Source organism: Chlorocebus sabaeus, chromosome 25 (assembly GCF_047675955.1).
Source record: "Chlorocebus sabaeus isolate Y175 chromosome 25, mChlSab1.0.hap1, whole genome shotgun sequence".
NCBI classification, from domain to species: Eukaryota; Metazoa; Chordata; class Mammalia; order Primates; family Cercopithecidae; genus Chlorocebus; species Chlorocebus sabaeus.
The window spans coordinates 7086827-7108003 of record NC_132928.1 but is presented as its reverse complement, the minus strand read 5'-3'; positions in this window follow the sequence as shown (position 1 = coordinate 7108003).

The following is a 21177-nucleotide window of genomic DNA, read 5'->3' as shown; positions in this document are numbered from 1 at the left end:
ACCCCAAAATGGAACTTTCCGTGGCTTCAAAGATGACACCAGAACAAGTATTGAAGATAAGCAGAAAGCGCTGTGGAGGGGAAAACTGTTCTAACTAAAGTTATCAGCAAGTGCAAAGTCCCCAAATGAGAAATATGATAAATTTAAGGAAATGGTCAGTTGTTTTGCATTTCTGACTTTAGTGGTGTTAGATGAAGTGTCACTCCACAGACAGAAGAGCTTCACTGAGAGATAGAATAAGTTCATCTTTGAATAAATTGAGTTTGTCTGCAGAAGCCCCATGGAGAAATGACCAGAGGGCTGTAGAAGATATGAGTCTATACCTCAGATAGAAAGACTGGGACAAAAAGTACAGATTTGGAGCTATCAGTTCAGAATCAGTAATCATGTCCTTGGAATGGATGAGATTAGCCAGTACATGTGTGTAGAGAGGAAGCCCAAAGACTAGGACCTCAGACTAGCACTATTCAAAAGGTGCACAGAGAAAGACAAGGCTTTGAGGAAGCTGGGGAGGAGCAGCTAGTGGTGTAGAAAGGAAGTATGCCACCCCAGAAACCAAGAGGAGAAGGGGGCCTCAAGGAGGTGGGCCCCGTCAAAGGCTGCCCAAATGTTAAGATAAAGACCAAAAGGCAGTCTATTTATCAACCCTAAGATCTTTGGTTATACTGGGGATGGCTACTTACATTGAAAGGAAGGGAAAAAACATTTCAGTGGACTGAAGAATGGCTAAGCTGTGGGATATGGTGCAAGTATAGATGGTTATTTCAAGTAGCCCCATAGGAAGGAAAGGAGTGAGGTAGGGCAATGTAGTGTGGGGTTTGGTTAAGATAACAGAGTTCAGCATAACTTCAGAGGATGCCATAATTCTGTCATGTGTGTTGAATTGAACATGTCATAATGGAACAGACTATACAAGTCATCTAGACCAGGCTCATAGTACACGGCAGTTAAAATCTCTTTCTTTAGAAACTCTCATGGGTCTCTTAGGCCAGATCTGGATCCTTCTTTGACATACTTTAATAACATCTGCGCTACCTTCCCTTCAGGGCATTCATGCTGGTAATTTTCCACTTATCAGCACTTATTGCACTTTTATGACTATGTGATTGTGCTCATTTCCCCTACTAGATATGAACTCCATGAAGGGAGAGATCACATCTGGTTTGCTCACCATTTTATCCCTAAAGCCTAGCACAGTGCCTGGCACATATTACCATTCAATAAACATGTGCTGACTACATAATTTGAATCCCTTTATAGGCAAATTGAAACTCTGAGGTTATCTGTCATTGGTCACACTGCTATCAGAGGCATGTTGCAGTAAAGTGTACATGTTCATCTCCACTCTTTTTGAAAGAATGGTCACTTCCTACTCACAATACGATTAAATTTCCTCTCAATAAGCATCAAATACATATAAACACAATCTTCCAGAAGTGGTAGCTCAAAGCTATTAACATCTAACCACCAGCATGCTCTGATTCCACAACCCCTCTTTTTAAAATTACCATCTATTGAATACTAACTCTGTATTAAGCACAAAAAAGCTAAGGGCTTCATGTCCATTTTCTCATTTGATTTTCACAATTGCCCACATTGGTTTATACTATTCCTATTCTACAAAGAGTATAACTAAGGCTTAGAAAAGTAAAGTAACTTGCCAAAGCATTAAATGTCAGGGCCAAGTTATAAACACAGGTCTGTCAGATCCCAGAACCCATGACCTTATCCCCTATGCTCTACTACTTCACCGACTATGCTCTTCCCAAAATTGTCAACAACTCCATAATTCTATTCCTATCCAAACACACACTTCCATTGGGAAAATACATTCAGTGTTTAGGGAAACTGATGAACCCTTTCAAGGGACTATTAATTGTCATGAGATAAAAGTATAAAAAGAAAAAGCTATCAGTAAAGCAAATCATAGAATTTAAATGAGTTTAGTGTTAACTCATTTTAGTAGTATAGGCCCCAGGGTCAAGCATATTTTATAAATATATTTTTATATATTAAAAAATATATATACATATACATATGTATATATTATAAACAAATTGTTAGTAGTACTCTTGGTAATAACAAGGGAATATAAGTAGAAGGTTTGGCTTCTCTAGATTAATAATTGAAGTCTTACCTGTTATATACTTCCTTCTCTTTCTAAAAGAGAAACTATATTTATTCTCCTGGTTCCTCATCTTTTGTAGCAATTTTGAATATCTTGTATGGTAAGAAAGAGAAGAAAACTCTCTAGACACAAATCTTTGTCTTTGACATTGATGTGAAACTCAAACATCTTGACTTCATGGATTAAGCTGTGACTAAGAAAATGTAACTGAGACGTTGGCAGAAGCATTGGTCAAAGAGTTGGGAAATAAGTTTTGTTTCCTCCCCAATAACCACCAGTCAGTAGCTTGGTGAAGTTAGCAAGACCATTTAACCTCTACAAATCTAGTTCTATATCTGTCCAGTGAAGCTGTGAACATGAGCTCCCTCCTCCTTTGGCTTCTGTAACTATAATGCAAGAGTGTCTAAAGTATACACTGCTGCCAGATAAGAGGGATCTTGTTAATTCCACCTGAAAGAAAATCCCCCTGATCTCCCTCCAGCTCCAACATTATATTTCTAGATACCAACTAGACACCTCCACCTAGAATTGCTTCAGGTTCTGCAACTCAACATGTTTAAAACTGAACTCATCATCCTTCCATCAAAAAGAGAAAAAAATTAAACCATACTGCATCTTGTATTCCCTCTTTCTAGTCAAGACATTTTTGTCAATCCAGCCTACCGAGCTAGAAATCTAAGAATACTTTTGACAGCTACTGTTTCCTCACCCACTCTCACTTCACTGGTCGCCACATACTGTCGATCCCACACTCCAGTGGTGCCTCTAATTCAGCATGTCCTCAGCAACTCCACATCCGCTTCCTTAGTGCAGCCATCATCATCTGAAACCTCAACAATTTCAATGACCACCTTGCCTCTAATGTCCCCAACTACAATCATTCTCCATAATGGAGTTATTAACAAAAAAAAAAAAAAAAAGCTTATTGGACCATTCCAGGTTATAAATATTTGTTGACTCTAAATTACCTATCAGACCTTTTCATATATGTTGGCCATTTTTATGTCTTCTTTGGAGAAATATCTATTCAGGTCCTTTGCCCAATTTTTAATCATGTTATTTGTTTTTCTACTATAGATTTTTAAAATCCTTTACAAATTTTGGATATTAACCCCTTATCAAATATGTGGTTTGTAAATATTTTTTCACAACCTAAGGTGGGGCATGGGAGAAATGGGGAGATGTAGGTCAAAGGATACAAAGTAGCAGATACATAAGATAATACATAAGATAAGTCAATATCTAATGTACAGCATGAGCACTAGAGTTAACAAATTGTATTGCATTAGGGAATTTTGTTAACTAAGTAGATTTTAGCTGTTCTTGTCACAAAAAGAAGTAACTATGTGAGATGATAGATGTATTAATCTACTTCACTATAGTAAACATTTTACCTTCTATATGTATTCCATCACACCATATTGTAAACCTCAAATATACAAAATAAAATGTATTTTCAAAATAAGTTATTTACAGCATAAAGGCAAATTCCTTAGCTTAGAATTCAGACAACTAACAATGATGACCCAATAATCAACAGCCCAGGTTCTTTCAGATTTCTACTTTACTATTCTTTGTGTATCCTCTCATGCCTTACTTTCTCTCATTCTCACAATGTGGCACATGTACATCTAGATATGCAAAACAACAACATCTAGCAGGTCAAGAGGGACTATTTTTAGATGGGCTTCTTAAATTGAAGAAACTCCCAGAAGTCAACCTTGTTTCATGTCTCATTGGCCATGCCTATGCTCATATAAGGACCAATATCTAGATGGGCTTAAACCAATCAGGAACTTCCCTTGGGAGGGGCTTGGGACTACTTCTTCAGTGACCCCTTGTGGTATAATAAAAAATATATATTTGGTCTTGTCCTTATTTCCGGGCACAGAACTCCTAAAATTCTTGAAATTTCCTGAGTGATAAGAGCCCCTTTTGACCACATGTGAGTTGATGCTAATGAGGTGACTCTTGGTGGGGACTCCTAGATAACGGCAGTCTGGGAGCTGGTCACCAGAAAACCAATCATGTGATTAGAGGATTAGAACTATCAGCCCTACCCACCAACCTTTGGGAGAGAACAGGAGCTGGAAATTGAGTTCAATCACCAATGGCCAATGACTTAATCAATCATGCTGATGTAATAAAGTTTCAATAAAATATCTGAAATAATGAAGCTAAGGGAACTTTTGGGTCAGTGAACACATCAAGGTGCTGGGAAGACGGTGCACCTGGAAAGGGCATGGAAGCTCTGTGCCCCTCCCTACATACCGTGCCCTATGCATCTCTTCCATTTGGCTGTAGCTGAGCTGCATTATTTATAATAAACCGATAATCATAAGTAAGCCACTGTCCCGTGTTCTGTGAGTTGTTCTAGCCAGTTATTAAACCCAAGAAGGAGACTGTCTGAACTCCCAAATTTACAGTCAGATGAGAAGAAGGGTGGGTGGCCTTGGTACTCCATTTATGACTGGTGTCTGAAGCAGTGACAGTCTTACAGGTCTGGATCTTTAACCTATGGGATCTGCACTAACTCTAGGTAGTTAGTGTCAGAACTGAATTGAATTGTTAGACACCCAGTTGGTGTCTGGAGAATTGGTTGAGGTCAGAAAACACCATACGTCCTTGAACACAATTGAGGTTCTACTATGGGGGAAAGAAGGTGAATATCTTTGGAGCAGGCACACAACAGTATCTGCTGTACTACCAAGTTTGGTCCTCCAGGTCGCCACTGCTCAGCAACTCAGAAAGTATAAACTGTCACCACATTTTTTTAATGATGATGCCCAGGAGAGGGTAAAAAATTTGCATATTATAATGTTTTCATCATCAAGGGACTAAAACTCTCTATTACTAACTATCCATCCAAAGGCTGAACCTTGACCAAAGGAAAACAGTTTACCACTACACCTAAAACTACCAGTTATTGCCACCTGGAGGGTTTCCTATTAAAAGTGATACTGTGTTTTGACCATCTGCAAGGATTTTTCTTACATTGCATTGTGAAAGTATATTCATTAAAACGTTGAGATGCCTTTATGAGTTTATACAGAGTTTTGCTGTTTTAGTAATTAGATAAATTTAAATGAATTATCCACTTTAAAAAAATCTAGTCATAGTTACTGGAAAAACCTGAGAGATGCCATTTTCATAACAAGAAAATCCCATCTCTTACTTGGGTCATTCAGCCACATCACCTTGCTCTGCTTGAGATTCACTTAACCAAATCTCCTTTATAAATTCCTTGTCCCCATGTCATTGGCTTGATGCCTATGACGCACTTGACCCTGTTCTTTTTAGTGCGCTCAATAGCTCAAATTCACGGAGCATTTGCCCTGAGCTATAAGTGCCTTATTGTGAACCTACCTTACTTAATCCTCACAACAACCCCATCAAATAGATGCTATTTTTGTCCCTCCTTTACAGATGAAAAAATTGAAGTTTAAAGGGTAACTTGTCCAAGATCACAAGGTTGTGCTATTTTAAAAACAAAAATAAAAAGTGGAATTAGGATTTACAATTAGGGGCATGTGACATATGAGTTTACTCAGTATGTTGCCTCACAATGGCACGCTGTCTGAATACTGATTCCTTTCTGTCTTACAGTGCTGATTCTGGGAATCAACTTATCATCTACCATAAAGATAAGCAGGTGATGCAAATATTTTTGAATTTGTAGTTAGGTCTGAGAGGTATAAGTCAGCCTGCAAAGTATCTAAATCCATGTGATGTTGAACGTGATGGAATAAAGCTTTAGAATGTATGGGAATTGTGTAAGTAAACTATTTATAAAAACTTGGGGGCAAAAAGAAATGTAACGACAATCTGTAGCTTCTGTCTCAAAAGTAGCAAATATATGAGTGATACATGTATACCCTTAAAGATCATTATTTGGTTTTTGTTTAAATTATAATCAGTGGTTGAGAGCACCCTCCAGCTCTATGAACACTTGTTCTACCTACTGAACAAGGACATGACAAGAACAGTATCTATCTACTGTTAGACAGCACTAGTTGTTCCTTCATAATTTTTCCCCTTCAACCTGGAGTCTGTAGACCACAACTGAACTGGGGAAGTCCCAAAGCAAGCTCTCCCTTCATGATCTTCAGTTCCAATGATCTCATTCCCATTCCAAACAACCACAGGTGGAATCATGTCTTTAATTTATACCTTCATTGACTTCACAAATATCAAGCACTTAGAAATAACAACTGCAATCATCCACTTGCTCTTAAAGTATCTTTGCACAGGGGGAATGACCCCCCGGCTCCCTGGCCCCACTCCCATAATCATGTTTAATCATCAATCATTTCAACTTTAGTTAAGCTCTGTCCCATTCCCCACATGAACTATTCCTAAGCATCTTTTGTAGCCTTAGGCTTCCACATACCCTTTGCCTCTTTCACTCTCTGGAAAAGAAATATGCTGCCTCAGCTTCTCACTCTCTCTACCTTAAAATAACTCTATAACTTCACTTACCCTTCCCTTCCCTCTACAAAGGAAAAAGTGCCTTTCTCCATCCTAATTCAACCATTTATTTATATCTTTATCCCACATTCTCCAATTGCCTTCAGAACCTTGTTTCTCCTTTTTCTTTCTTTCCTTTTTTTTTTTTTTTTTTTTTCCCTTGAGACGGAGTTTCACCCTTGTCACCAAGGCTAGAGTGCAGTGGCACAATCTCGGCTCACTGCAACCTCCACCTCCTGGATTCAAGTGATTATCCTTCCTCAGCCTCCCAAATAGCTGAGATTACAGGCATGCACCACCATGCCCAGATAATTTTGTACTTTTAGTAGAGATTGGGTTTCTCACAAGGTCAGGAGATTGAGACCACCCTGGCTAACATGGTGAAACCCCATCTCTACTAAAAATACAAAAAAAATAGCCGGGTGTGGTGGCAGGTGCCTGTAGTCCCTGCTACTCGGGAGGTTGAGGCAGGAGAATGGCATGAACCTGGGAGACGGAGTTTGCAGTGAGCCATGATGTGTATTGGGACTGTGCCAAGGTCTCTGAGCTTAGACATAAGGAGAGCCTCTGACTGCATGTGTGATCCTTTAAAAAGACACTTAAAGCAGACTGTAATGTGCCAGGGGAAGGCTGAAGAAGCCCCTTGCAAGAGGAACATAGTGACAGATGATTTTCAAGGACAGATAGGAATTAGCCAGATGACAAAGAGGGGAATAGAAGTCAGGAAAGATCATGTAGTAGACTCAAAGGCATAGAGCAAATGGTACATCTGTGTGTCATGAAACTCAGAGGGTTTCAGTTTGGCTGGACAAAGACCCACAACAATGGCAGGGCAGCAACAGAGACCTGGTGAAACTAGATGGGTATACAATATCAAGATCACAAAGGAACAAGACAGACTGAACGACTTTCAGCAGGATATAAGACAACATCAAATTAGCAAATTAGAAAGATCATTTAGTCAGAAATGAGATTGGTGAGGAGGTGAGGTTGAAAACATGGAGCCCATTAGCTGACAGGCTTGAGTAAGAGACTGAAGATACAAAGGAGACGAGAAAAGAAAGCACACAATTTGTACCAATTTCGTGTTGAGGTTTTGCTAGGTCATTGAGAATAACAAAATGAGGTAAAGAAGTTAAGGATGTTGAGAAAAGAATGTGTCAGTAAACCACAGTTCCCAGGCTGAGTCAGGCCCACCACCTGTGCTTTCATAGACAAAATATGGGAAATGGCTTTTGCCTTTTTAAAAGGTACAAAAATTCAAATGAAGATTTAATGATGCACAAAAGTTATATGAAAATCAAATGTCAGCATCCATCAATAAAGTTTTACTGGAGCACAGCCACACCCATTTGTTTACATACTCTCTATGGTTGTTTCTGCACTACAGTGGTACAGCTTAGCTGTGATAGAGATTGTATGGCCTGCTAAGCTTAAAATATTTACCATTTGGTCCTTTTTAGAAAATGCAAACAAAAAGGTAGCTGAGACGATTCTCAACCAATTTAGAAAGTTAATTTTGCCAAGGTTAAGGATGTGCCCATGACACAGCCTTAGGAGGTCCTGATGACGTGTGCCCAAAGTGCTCGGGGTATACCTTGCTATTACACATTTTAGGGAGACATGAGATATCAATAAATATGTGTAAGATATACACTGGTTTGGTCCAGTAAGTTGGGACAACCTGAGGCAGGGCCTTCCAGGTCATGTCTCTCTACCTAGAGAGACAAAACGTTGCATTCTTTTAAGTTCTTGATCAGCCTCCACAGAATACACACTTTAGTCTGGCTCAGTGAATCTGCATTTTTACCTAAACAATAGGGCAGAGGAAGCAATCAGATATGCATTTATCTCAGGTGAGCCTCAGAGGAATGACTTTGAGTTCTGTCTGTCCTTGGCCCACAAGGAATTTCCTTGGGGACAAATTGTCAGGGAGGTATGTAGCTTCTTATCTTTGTAGTTATCTTATTTAGAAATAAAATGGAAGGCAGATTTGCCTGCCATAGTTCCCAGTTTGACTTTTACCTTGGCTTAGTGATTTTGGGGTCCCAAGATTTATTCTCCTTTCACAAAAAATTTGCCAACCATGGTTTAGATGATGAGCGATGAGACCTTCACTGCTTAATAATATGGAGGAAGAAAGGAAAAGGTATGGGATGGAGATCCCTATGAGGTCTGAGAATAAGTATGGTGAGAATAAGAAAGGCAAAAGAGCCAAAAAGATAGTAGGTATGGTCAGCCTTCGGAGACAAAGACGTGTGTCAGTTCTAAGTGATGGACTCCCTGAATTACCTGAGAAGCCTAGCCACCTGCTTTTCTTCTCATTTTTAAGACCATGAATAGATAAACATGTGTCACCCTCAACTATCAAATGCAACTTGCTGTCTAGGTCAGAAGATCAAATTACAATTCTTTCACTTATATGTCTATTGTCAAGTTAGTTCTTTTGTTGAAAATGACATTAACATCAATAGCCCTGAACCACTATAAATGTTTGGATTACATTTAAAATCTTTCAATTCACCACTTTCCTATGCTGCCTCCCAAAATGAAGTGAAATAACAGAATAAGGCCAGGCACAATGACTGACACCTGTAATGCCAGCACTTTTGGAGGCCGAGGTGGGAGGATGGCTTGAATCCAGGAGTTCAAGACCGGCCTGGGCAACACGGCAAGGCCCTGTCTCTACAAAACATAGATATAATAATAATAACAGAATAATTCTTCAGAACAAAAATAAGTTTAAAAAAAAAACTCAACTCTTGAATTTGCTAAATGTTTTTCCCATGGCTTCATATAGTCTCTGTTTATGCTATCTTCCTAACCCTTATTCCGACAAAGAAGAAATAGGTCTTCCTCATAATCTCCTGCATTGGGAGCCCCTTATTGATAGAAAATATAGGTAGCCTCCTTCATCTGATTCCACAGCAACTAGTAGGAAGAACTGCCTGCAGCAGATACATTCTGTTCCGGGACTGATTACAGCCAGTGGAACACAGAGAAAAACACCCCTTCACCTCAGTGCTTTCTGGATTACAGCAGAAAAACTGCACATTTTCCAAGATTGAAGTGATCATAACCACAAGGCAATTTGGCAGCTAAATTAGGTATTTCTCATCCACCAGCTTTGCATAAAAATTAGCATGGCACTCAGGCACAAAGATCAAGAACACATTGCCTCCTCTTATTCTATAGGCTGAGAAAGGGAGAAGAAAGCCACTTGAAGTGTCATCAGTGGAAGACACAGCCAGGGAATTAGAGTAATCAGCAGAAAATGGAGCTACTGATCTTAACTACAAAGAACTTGAAAACCATCTATCCATCTATCTATCTATATCTATCTGTCTCTCTATCTCTCTATCTATCTATGGAGCTTTACCATTGTGTTAAAAAGACTCATACTTACACATTTCCACCAAAATCAGAAAAGAAGCAGCAAGTACTGCCTGCTTAGGAGTCCAAATAAGAAACTTCATAGGCTTGAACTAAGCCATTATTACCTATACTGCATTTCCAAGACACAAATGTATAAAATCATGCTCCACTTTACAAAAGTCGGGGAGGAAAAGGCATTTCCAAAAATAGGAGAGATTCGACCTAACTACCTGCAAAGAAGTCATAAGCAAAATGGATCTCTTCACTCTGTCACATCCTGCACCTCCATGCACCTCTGACCATGACCTGCCATCTCTTTGCTCATTAGGTGCCTTGTTCATCATGGAGCAAGCCCTGCTCAAGTCAAAGGCGGAGTGTTCTTTTAGCTCCACAAGCATTGAATTACACCATTAGTTTTCAGATGCTGATACCAGGTCAGAGGTTCCCCGAGCCTGTCTGAAACTGAAGAGACCTCACAAATCCTTTCATCAGAGATTCTGGTGGAATCACCAACAGATGAAATATACCTTGACATTATGGAACTTAAAGGTAGATCTGAAATCAAGAGAATCACAGCTACGTGGAAATATTTAACCTGTCCATGGTGTTTCTCTTTGCCTTGTCTTTCTCGCACTGATCTTGGGACCTTGAGATATTTTTGGTTTTAAATGTCTTTTTCTCATATTAAAACAGACTGTAAATGCCAAGAAAAAGATTTACAAGTTTTTCAGTTGCCATAGCCTATATCTGAAAAAGTATAAGAGTTTGCATGAAAGCTGAAGCAACTTAAAAATGGCAATTAAGATAGTCTCATCTATGTGATTGTTTTAATACATGTTTCTAAAAGTAAACATTTTAAAATCCCAATTTAAAAGGGGCCTGTGGAAATATATAGAAGATTTGTTTCCCATATTGTCTTTCTGAACTTGACATTCTTTACCTGGTTCTACTGTTATCCAGTGCCTGCCATTTCAATGTTTCCCTTCATGGTCTGCAGACCTGCCATGCATGACAGGTCCACACAGCCATGATACTTCCATCCAGTCCAGCTGGCAGTCGTGCCTTTCTCATGGGTGTGGCAGAAAACAAAATCCCCCAGCCAAAGACTCTAAAGCAGCTGTCCCCAACCTTTTTGGCACCAAGGACCAGTTTCATGGAAGACAATTTTTCTGGTACCAATCTGCAGCCCAGGGGTTGGGGACCCCTGCTCTAGAGGACCCCATACTATCTGCACTAGACTCAAGGAAACAGCATCAAGAAAAACAGCCGGGTTACACTAGCGAATAAAGAAGAGTCTCCTGACAACCAGTCTGGATCATGGAAAGTACTAGACTTAGGAGTTGATGGAAGACCTGGTTCAAACTGCTTTAATAAAACTTAGCCTCTCTGAGAATCTATATTGCAGGACTCTTTATAAAAGCTGACCTGGTCATATTATTATTGTAATTGTAATGATGGGTAATTGTTTCCTTTACAATAGCCATCCAGTCCCTTTATATCCACCCACACCCTTCAGACTGTTTATTTGTGACTCCTTTTTTTTCTCAGAAGTTTCTAAGTGATAATGTTTAGCTAGATTTTACACAAATACATTTCCTTGGAGAAAATGGAAAGAGGAGAGGAAGGCACATTGAGTACAATTTGACCCATACCCCATACCCGCCAGGGGTGGTTCAGCCTGGTACTCCAGGCTGGTGTGGAGTTTACCTCATCAAGTCACAGAGTGGCAATTCTCCTGGGCCTCCTTCCTCAAGTAGGAGAGGATTTGGGAGTAATTTCTGCAATCCGGGGGTCTTTTCTGTAATGTGCATGACCAATCTTTTGTGATAATCTGTGTAAGCACAGACCTCTAATAAATCATTAAGCCACAGGAATTAGAAAAGAAAGGATCTAAACTTGAGTAGAGATGAAGAAGTAGAATGAAAGGAAGAAGGGCTGAGAGAGAAGAGGAACCCCACATTGATTTCAAGGTGTATAAAAATAAAAAGTTGGTGTAATGCCTTATTTTATTTCACAAATACGAAATGAAGGCCATGATGTGCACCAGGCCTCAGGGTGAACAAAACAGACAAGGGGCCTGGACTCATGAGCTGATATTTAATGGGGAGGAAAAGTAATAAACAAGAAAACAAATAAATGCATGTTAATTGCAGTTTGTGATATGTGCCTGTAAGTAACCAAAGAAGGTTATATGACTGGTGGCATGCTGGTGACGCTGTAAAGAAATGGTGGGGACAAAATACTGACCGGGGGTAGAGGAAAAATGGGTGCAAGAAAGTAAAGAGGGCACCTGTCAACAACTCTGCAGGGTCTGCCATTGAAAAAGAGAACATTGGAGGTGTTTTCACAATGTGAATGTATTCAATGTAAATGAAGTACACACTTAAAAATGGTTAAGATGGTAAATTGTGTATCTCTTTTCTAGTCCTAATTTTAAAAAGGCAACCATAGAGGTAGATAATGTATGAGAAAGCCCTGAGGTTCACTTATGTCCAGAACCAGCTTTTTTCACTGTTAGGTCAGCTCAGATTCAAGTGACTAAGTACTCCGAAAATGTCATGGTTTTGTCCTTTCTCAGGATAAAGGGGGGAAATAAAAGCCTTCACCATGAGTGGCAGGGGAAAGGGTCTAATCTGATCATATGATTCATTTGTGGATTCAAAATAGCTTTGGTCTGGTGGGATTAGACCAACAGGCCTACCAGTAAAGGGCAAAGGCATTATTTATCTTTCAGGGGACAGTAGCTTTCAGTGGCCATGAATGAATGAGAAACATTGACAGATTATTCATTCTGAGGTCAAATTCTCATTTTTCAAGTTGGCTGTACCAGTCATCGTGTTTTGACTAACCAAAAGGAGATGCCTTTATCATCCTAAAAACTGTCTCTTTGGTATTTCTGGTGTTTTCTAAGAAAAGAACTTATGAAGTTACTCTGTAGGGGTCTTCAAAAGGGTCTATTAGCTAGTTCTAAATCAAAGCCAAGAAAAGAGTATGGGTGTGAGCATGTGCTTCTGCTTCTATATGAAGCATGTGTTCTTCTCATTCTCTGATGGTCCAGCCAGTTTGAGGAGCAAGAATGCTGTTTAGAGCCATAAGCTATCCAGAACCCTATCGCATGTGACAACTGAACCTAAGATCTGCCACTTACTGTGTTACTTGACCTTTCTAGCCTGTTGGCTCTTGTGTAAAATAGAGGTGGTAACAATACCTCCTTCAATGTAATGAGGAATGAATAAGATATAGAACATGCAAAATGCCTAGTGATCAAAATAGTAAGCCACTGAGCAAATCATTGCTGCTATTCCTAATACTGATAAATTACTAATACTATTAGCAAATATATACTAATACTATTAGCAAAATATAAACTGAATATACCCTTTCATAGGTCAATTCCATTTATAGGAATTTATTCTACCTCTAAGTATACTCATTCGTGTGCAAGACATATGCACAGAGATGTGAATTATTGCATTGTCTATAACAGAAAATGACTGGACAAAAACTAAACTTCAAGGACTCAATAAAGGGGCTGGTTAAACCAATTCAAGAGCTTTCACAATATGGAATATTATAGAGTCACTAAAAAGGACATGACTGCATTATACAAACCAATATAGAACTCTAAGATATGTATTTATAACTATTTTTAGGCAAGATGTAAAAATAATATCATGCTACTACTTCTATAAGAAAAAAACAGGTTTATATACCCAAATCTCTGGAAGGAGATATAAATATCTGATAATGGTAACTGCCTCCAGAAATGAGAACTCAGACACTGGAAGAAAGCGAGACAAATGAGATTTATTTTTTGTTACCACCATGTGCCATTGTACATATTATCTATCCAAAACATAAGACAGAAAAGAAATGATGAAATGTTAAGCAAAATTTTAAAATAAAACAATACTTTACACAGCAAGCTTTAAGCTATATTGTAAAAGTGAGAAACTAAGTATTTTTAGAATATAGTCACAAAGAGGATGACCTAGGAAAGTTCTGAGATCCAACAGTGGGTAGCTGCATGGGCCCCAGATGAATGGTACAGGAGGAAGGTTCTGAGGATGGCCCCATTTGGCCCCAAGGATGGAGGGCTAAGAGAAGGGGCAGAAGCCCCACTATGCTACATTTTGCTTTCTCAGATGTCAGATCCTTAGAGGTTAGGAAGATCCAAAGGCCTGGGTTTTCCATTTCCATTCTCCTGCCCATCCCCGCCCCTCCCTGACACTTCTAAATTCTCTTTTCTTTGATACTCCTCTCTTCTCTTGTCACATAAATTTACCCACGTTGACAAATTTTATACTTTTTGACAATTCTCCTTGCTAAAATTTAAGTCCAAAGCCTGGGAACCCTGATCGTTCTTCCAATCAGTAAGTTATTTATTTAACAAATATCTATTGAACACCTACTATGTGCCAGGCATTATTCTTAGTGTCAGGAAAATAGAACTGAGTAAGACACTAAAAAAAACAACAATTTCTTGAGCACTTCTCATGTGCCACGTGCTCTCTTGTAAGCAGTTTACAGCCCAGTTGGGGTTGGAAAGGCAAATTACTCAAATTACTAATAGTGTGTCATAGCACAGGTTCAAAGAAGCCTACTGCCAAAGAATTAAAGGAGAGATCAATGAGGGGACAGAGATTTCCTTCAGGTCTGATGAGATAGGAGTTAAAAGGAATCTCTGAAAAAGACAGCAGTAGCCTTGTTTTATATCCCCTAATGGTCTAAGGGAAAGCGCTATGAGTCCTGCTTAACCTTGTTAGATAGAAGTATCTTCTCCAAATTTCCCTTAGTTCTTGGCCACTTTGCTGTGGTGATTAGCAGTGGGACCTGCAAAAGAAAAGTGGCCCATGGGCTGTGTTCAGAGATGTCAAAGAATTGTGGGACACAGGTCCTACCTAGAAAAAGAACTCCATGAGACATATCCACTCAGTATATGGTGGCAGCTACACAAAGAGAAGAGAGCAGGACCTTCACCTAGAGGAGAAGGGTGAAGGAGGAATAAGCTGGGATGAGAAAGCGGGCTTTGCAGCAGTGATAGGCCTGTGTGGCTCAGGCTATACTGTAACTGCCTATGGGGCTGGAGAGGAGCCACATCAGGAGAAGGGGCACTAAGAGAGGATCTAAGGATCTAAGGATCTAAGGATCTAAGGATCTAAGGATAGGGAACATAAGTGGAGAAGGACCTCGCTCAAATGTAGCACCTACCAAGTACTAGATGCTGTTATAGGTAGATGCTTTCCTGCATTTTCTCACTTATCTCAGACTTAGAAGCACAGAGGGAACAAGTTCCACCTGTAAGGTGATCAATCCAGCCCTACATGAGAACCAGGAAAGAGCATTCATGACAGGTAAGGTATCATGCGAACTCTAGGGAGGCTACATATTTGAAGGAAACAAAGCAGATAGAAGCTAAAAGAACACAGGAGAAGGTCACCATTTTGTGTCTGCTGGCACTTTCAGAGCCCATTATTTGCTGGCACTTGGTTTCAGAGCCCATTTTTGATGGAATAAGTCTATGGTTCTGTGGCAGCTGTGACTTCTTCAGGTACGAAGCTGTGTGACTTGAGAATTGAAAAAAAGCAGTTAAAAGTATATTTGTACAATTACTCAAAGCTACATAAAAATAGAAGTGAAAACTCTCATTTTATCTATGAGCACTGAAGGGCCAGACCTTAGTCAAGACTACCAACTTGGAATTTCTAATCACAAATTACATTACTTCATGACTTCTGCAATGTAGGACTATGGGATCTAAACGCTGAATGAACCTGGAGGGTCTTCCAGATCAACACTAATTAATCTAGAGACTAACAGTATTCTACAGAATCAGAGGTTGCCCAGCCTACGTTTACATGCTTTCAGCAACCAGGACCTTGTTAGCTCCTGAAGTAGCCCATTCCGTTTTCATTCACTCAAATTTTGTCTTCCATTGAAAGAAAATTTGTCACACCATAGCCTCTAACCACTAGTCCTAGTTTTAGTCCTTAAAACCTTACAAAACAAGTCTGATATCTCTCCTAAGCTTATTGGCTCATACACTTAAAAAAAAAAATCTATTGATACTGAGCATCTACTGTGCAGTAGGCATTATTCCAGGTGTCAAGAAAACAAAAATGAGTAATACACAAAACAGCCAGTCCAATGGAATACACAGATATCTAAACAGATTATACAATAAGTGCAATGCTAGAGATAGACACAAGGTATCACAGAAGCCCAGAGAAGCACCTGAATCCCTTTCATGGGTGGAGTTTGAGAAAGTCTTGCTGCAGTAGGTGATGTCAGAGCTGCGATGGGCAGGAAGGTGGAGCTGAGGAAAGGGAGTCAGGAAGGAGAAGGTGTCCCAGGAAAAACAAACCTTGTGTTGCTGTCCCCAAGAAAGATAGTCTTGCCTGTGTTACTGGAGCATGGAAGGAGGTATGGAAATAAAGGATTTATCTCAGGAAAATCACCAAAACTGCTCATATTAACTGTACTTTTCTCTGCATGGAGGACATACATACTTGCATGGAGGCAAGTTATATTTTATTTTTATGTTTCTGCATTTTCCAATTTTTCTAAAATGACCGTATAACGCCTTTATCAACAGAAAAGGCAAAACATGATGAATCTGAAAATAATTTATCCTTCTTGCCTTTCACGACCCTCCCCTTATCCATCATGGGGGACTAACTCTGAGCAAAGGGTCTGGTGGTGGCAGCTCTGAGGTAACATGTCTCCGCTTATCCATTCTAGGACTGTCTTTCCAAATTGCTCCCTCTTCACTGTAACACTTGACACTGTGCCTAGACAGCACTTCTCAATTTATTTTATTTAGCTTGGCAATGTTTAAAATATCAATGTAGCACTCCAACTTCACTTGAATTTCTCAAGTCTCGTTTGTATTCTTTCTTTTTATTACTATTTTATTATTTGTGTCTGTCATCAGGATGGGTTTGCATTTATAAAAGATGCCATGAGATGTTCAGCCTCCCTCATGTGCAGAGAAATGGCATCAGTGGACGATGAGCCCTGTCTTCTTTCTAGATTCTGCTGGAAAGGACGCAAGCCCACCAGGGACATGGACCACCAATGGAGCAAGGCCTCTGAAGAGCCAACTGGGGGGGGGGCGTCACGGTGCCTGAATTAAACTGGGAGTAGTTACAGTGGACATTGACCGAGCACAAGTGTCAGGCACTGTGCTTGGTTTTAGTTTATCCTCACAAAAATCCTATGAAGTAGGCATTATTAATGTTATTATTTCTCCTTTTATGTCTCTATTTATTGTGTATATGTGTACGTGTGTGTGACGGGGAGGTGGAGTAAGTGAGAGTGATAGGAGATGGGTTGATCAGTAAGGCAGAAACTAGACCAGGAAGGGCCTTGTCTGCTTTAAGAATTTGACCAGGTGGGGAGAAGTTTTAAGCAGAGAAAGGATAGGATCAGATCTACATTTTAGAAAGATACCCACAGTGCAATATGGGTATCTGTGCTACAGAGAGCTTAAGTAACTTGCCAAAGATCCCAGAGGTTGTAAGTGGAACAGATGGACCTAAATCCAACGGTCTTCACTACTACCCTATGCTGCAATCTAATAGCAAAGGGAGGTTAGTCAAGGGTGCAGACTCTCCAAACCCACAGGGAGCTCTCACAAGCCCAGGGCATTCAGCAGCACCAGCATGAGGACTCAGTGTGTGGGAACCATCACGTAGACCACCCGAAGAACAGGGTTTGGGAGGTTTCATTCCATTTCCCTAATCTCATTTACTGAGTGGCCATCGTATGCAAGAATGGTGGTTCTTCCCTCTCCTTACTATTTCTGCATTTTACCCCTCCTCTCCATTCTTACCATTCCAATCTTAGTTCCTATAATCTCATGAGAGCCGATTCTCATCATCTCTCAACTGGATTATTACAGCAGTCTTCAAACTTGGGTTCAAGTCTCTCAGCTGGCCCTCCATATTGCATTGTGGGTCTCTTTCTAAAATGCAGACCTGATCCTATCCTTTCTCTGTTTAAAATCTCTCAGCCACTCCCCACGGTCAGATTCTTAAAGCAGACAAGGCCTTTCCTGGTCTAGTTCCTGCCTTACTGTTCAACCCATCTCCTATCACTCTCACTTACTCCACCTCCCCATCACACACATTTGTACACATACACACAGTCACACACATACACTCACACACCTGCCCCTCTGTGGCCATCCTGAACTATTAACAGTTCCCCAGGTGACCATTTGTGGCTCCCACCTCATGGCTTTGCATCTGCTTCTCCTACACCCAGAATGTTCTTTTCCCACTCCTTCGTCTGGTCAAATCCTACCATACTTTTGAAGTTCAGCTCAAGCAGCATCTCCTTTAAGATTTAGATGTGAAAGACCCTTCTCTTGATTCATCTTTCATAGCACTCGTCACATAATCCTACAATAAATTATTTATTTTCTGTCTCCCCCAATAGGCTGAGATATTAAAGAGGGGTACAAAAATGTCTTATTCAATTTTGTATTTCTAGCCTCTATAATCACATCCTAGCTCAGTAAACATCTGTACATTTATAATAATTTGTGTTGGGAGAACCTCAGGTTCTCTGACCTCAAGTTCCCACACAGAGAGAGTTCCACTAGTGTAATGTAGCTGGCTTCTCTAGAAGAATAAACTGAGCATGCCCTGGGCTTTGTTCTCTGAGCAAGTCTACCTTTAGTAAGCTTGCCTTACAGCCCATTCTGCCTGGCAGTAAGGAATCTGCCCTATTAGGGAGGCCTATGAAGGTCCTGTTGTGTGCACATCTGGGTAGGTAAGTCTTTCTTCTTTCTTTTTCTTTAAATAGCTTTATTGGGATATAATTGATACATTAAAAACTGTACATATTTAAAGTATACAGTTTAACGAGTTTGGACATATGCATGCACCTATGAAACCAACACTACAATCAAGGGAATAAACAGATCCATTACCTCCAAAAGTTTCCTTGGTTTTTTGTTTTAAAGGCACTAACATGAGATCTACCCTCTTAACAGATTTTTAAGTGCAAACTAGAATACTGTTAAATATAGGCACTATATTGCACAGCAGATCTCTAGAACTTATTCATCTTGCATAACTGACACTTTATACCCCTTGAACAATAGCTCTTTATTCCCTCGCCCTCCAACCCGCAGTAACCACCATTTTACTCCCTGATTCTATGAGTTAGATTATTCTAGACACCTTAGATAAGTAATATCATGCAGATTTGTCCTCGTGTGATCTACTTATTTCACTTAATATGAGAGTAAAGACACTTTGCCACAGACCCAAAGCTATGTTTTCCCAACAGGTTTTTCAATAATAAGAGGGACACTTTTATCTCCATCTCTCTGACTTCCAAGTCTACCTTTCAATGGGCTTTAAAGACATAAGAGGAAGACAGATGAGATTTATTGGCTCTCTAAAACTTGAACGATATGTGTAATGAATAAATACATTAATTACTAAGGTTGAGTTCCAGGCTTCAGGAAATTTCCAATCAAATAAAGGCAATGAAAGAGAGAAGGGAGATGTTTAACTAGAGATTGGAAGGAGCACTGTGGGGTGACATGAACAATGTATTTAAATCAAAGAGGGCATGTTGTGTGCAGAAGACAGTGAATAAAGGAGCTGGAAGTCAACGGACAGTGAATGTGGAAATACAAGAAGAGGAGAGTGAATTACTTGAACCTGAAGCTGTTTTCTTGCTTGAAACAGATAAAAGTATGTTTCAAAAAATAGCAACATACAGATAAGTGAGGATTTTTTTCTTTTTTCGAAGTCTCACTGTGTCGCCCAGGCTGGAGTGCAGTGGTGCCATCTCAGCTCACTGCAACCTCCGCCTCCCGGGTTCAAGCGATTCTCCTGTCTCAGCCTCTTGAGTAGCTGGGATTACAGACGTGTGCCACCATGCCCAGCTAATTTTTGTATTTTTAGTAAAGAGGGTGGTTTCTTCATGCTGGCCAGACTGGTCTTAAACTCCTAACCTCACGATCCACCCACCTCAGCCTCCCAAAGTGCTGAGATTACAGGCATGAACCACCACGTCTGGCCAAGTGAGGATTTTAATAAAAATGAAAATGAGGACAGACTCTCCAGTCACTGAGATTTTGCTAGGGCAGCTTCTCTGGCACCTGAAGGCTGCCTCATCCAGCTCCGAGGTATTGCCAAGTGAGAGGGGACAATGGGACCACAAGGCTGGGGACATCTCTGCTAGGCTGGCTCAGACCCAGCCACACAGAGTTGGAAAGCAGGAGCAAGAAGCAGTGGAAGAGATGGGGTGGGGGTGCTGGAAAGTGCCCAGGGCCTGGGACCCAAAACCCAGGTTTGCAGCCAACTGTCTACCTCCAGGTTCAAAGGCTTGGTTTCCTCCTGGAATGATCAAACATGCCTCTCAGGACTGTTGTGCAAATTATATGATTTTGTGCATACTAAAGTTGCGTAAACTGTAAGGTGCTTTACAGGTTGAATATGCAGAACTCCTTTCCTCTTGGCTGTCAGTGTATTTCTACAGAATTGCTCCTTTGTTTTCCTCTACCCACCTTTGGCTTTGCTTGCAAGAGAGGCACACATTTGAATTTGAGAATAAATTTGGTCTAGGACTCTGACTTTCAGTTAAGGGTCATCACTTCTCCCATGAACTGCCACATAGAAACAAGCTCCTTTCCTGGAGTAAGGAAGGAACAGAGCTGGGTAGGACAGGAAATTAGAAGTAAGAGAGAGATAAATTAGAACTATCACAAACCCTCTGGCATAGGCCATTTGGAAGGAGCCAGAAGAAGTGAGATGGGTAAATGAGAGCACATGGGATGCTGGCAGGTGGATAAACAGATGGGCCATCTGCCAGAGTGTTCTGGACAAGTACAGGTTGTTGTTCCATCAAACACTGCACAAGTACCAGAGATCATAGCCCAGGATGGACCTGTTTTGCACATCATGGAGCTCAGGGTCCCTCACTTGTGTGAATAATCTAAATGATAAAGAGCCAGGTTAGTTCTTTCTCCTCATCAGTACATTTCAAGAGAAACTCACGCTATCTGTTTCTGCCTTGTTGACGCTACAGCCAGAGCACTGATTTAAGGAAATGTGGTTGCCACACAAATAACTGCATAAGCATTTTAATGTGCAAATTAAATATGTTTTAGGTCTTTGGAGAGGGGGGTTGTTTGGTTTTTTTTTTTAAAAAAAGAATATCTGGTTTCTCTTGGAGAAAGCAAT